Source organism: Penaeus chinensis, chromosome 3 (genome assembly GCF_019202785.1).
Source record: "Penaeus chinensis breed Huanghai No. 1 chromosome 3, ASM1920278v2, whole genome shotgun sequence".
NCBI classification, from domain to species: domain Eukaryota; kingdom Metazoa; phylum Arthropoda; class Malacostraca; order Decapoda; family Penaeidae; genus Penaeus; species Penaeus chinensis.
Genome location: NC_061821.1, coordinates 30,419,414 through 30,421,913, shown reverse-complemented (window position 1 = coordinate 30,421,913; position 2,500 = coordinate 30,419,414).

The following is a 2,500-nucleotide window of genomic DNA, read 5'->3' as shown; positions in this document are numbered from 1 at the left end:
TTATTATTATTATTATTTTCATTCTATTATCATTATTATTATTATTGTTATTATAATTATTATTGTTGTTATTCTTATTATCATTATTATTTTTATTCTTATTATTATTATCATTATCATTTTCATTTTTATTATTATTTTCATTATTATTTTCATTATTATTATTATTATTATTATTATTGTTGTTGTTATTACTCCCACTACTACTTCTATTATCATTTTTATCATCATTATCTTATTATTATTATTATTATTTTCAGTATTTTCATTATAATATTCATAATTATTATTATAATTATTATTATGATTATTATTATTATTATTATCATTATTATTTTCTTGTTATTATCATTACAGTTTTATTATCATTATTCTAATTATGGTTATGATTACTATTCTTATTGTTATTATTATTGTTATTGTCTTTTTTGTTATCACAATTATTAATGTTCTTATTATCATTATTATCATTATGATTATTTTCAATGTTATCCTTTTTAGCTTTGTTATTATAATTATCTTTATCATCATTATTTCTGTTGTTAATATCATCGTTACTATCATTATTACTATCATCTCTATCATTATTATTGTCAGTTTCATATTGTCAGTATTATAAACATTTAATTGTAATACTAATTATTATTATTATTATTGTTGTTATTTTATAATTATTATCATTGTTATTATTATCATCATCATTGTAATTATTACCATTATTATTATTATCATTATTATTATTATTATTATTATTATTATTATTATTATTATCATTATTATTATTATTATTATTATTATTATTATCATTATTATTATTATTATTATTATTATTATTATTATCATTATTAGTACTAGTAGTATTGTTGTAGCTGCTGTTGTTGTTATTGTTAATATTGTTATTGTTATTATTGTTATTGTTAATATTATCAGTGATATCATTACTATCATTATTGTTATTCTGTTTTTTTATCAATATTATTGTTATTATCTTCATCATTATAATGATAATAATAATAATTATTATTATTGTTATTATTATTATCATTATTATTATTATTATCATTATTGTTATTATTATTATTATTATTATTATTATCATTATCACCATTATTATCATAATGGATATCTATTATCATTGTTGCTGTTGTTATTGCTTTTATTGCTATTAGTATTATTATTGTTATAATGATGATAATGATAATAATGATAATAATAGTAATAATAATGATATCAATGATAATGATGATAATGGCAATTATTATTATTGTTATTATTATTGGTGCTATCATTATTATTATCATTATTATTTTTTTAATTGATATCATTATTTTTATTATAATCATTATTATTATGACCAATATCATTATTGTCAATATCATTATCACCATTATCATTGTTATTATTAAATCATATTTATCATTATCATTATTATTATTATCATTATCATCATTATCATTATTATTATTATTATCATCATTGTTATTACTATCATCTTTATCATAATTGGTATCATTATTTGTTTTTATTATTATTACTTTTATAATTATTATTATTATTATTGTCGCTGTTATGACTATTAGTACTAGTATTATTAATATAATTATGATTATTATTATTATCATTATCATTATCCTTATTATCATTATTAATATTATTATTGTTGTTGTTGTTATTGTTGTTGTTGCTGTTGTTGTCAATATTACTTTTATCATTATTATTATTTTTATAACAATGATAATAATTATTATTATTATCATTATTGTAATAATTATTATTATTCATATTGTCAGTATTATTAGTAGTAGAAGTTGTTGGTTGTGATAATGAAGTGAGTTATGATAAGGATGTGAGTCGTGAGTGCCATGTTGTGATGCCAGTGCATACGGATTGTGATGCCAGTATTATCGTACGTATTAGTGATAATTATGTGATTATATTATACACACCGTCTTTTGTGTGATATATTATACTATATGAAATATAGAAGGTTTTGTTTAGTTTATATTGCTGTGTAGCATATCACCTATGTAAAAGAGCGAGATTCTCTGTACGATTTATATAGAGTACATTTTATTTTGTCTCTGTAGTCACACGTCTGGCAGTAACTCTCTCAGCCTGGCGTGTGTTGCAAACATGAGTTCCTTCATATTTTTGTCAGGGATGATCTTTAATGAATCTGCCTTAGTTTGCATCGGTGTTTCCTTCACCCATAGAGATACACCAAGCAAACATAGAAGATGAACAGTAGTAGTAGTAATGTTATTATTATTATTGTTATTATTATTATTATCATTGTTTTTGTAGTTGTTCTCGTTGTTATTATTATCATTATTAATAATATCATTATTAGTATGATTATTGTGACTATCATTATTATCATTAATATTATTTCTGTTGTTATTATTTTTATTGTTATTGTTTATTAGTTTACTTTTCTCATTATCATTATTTCTAATCTTATCACTACTGTTATCTTTGTCATTATCATTATTATTTTCTC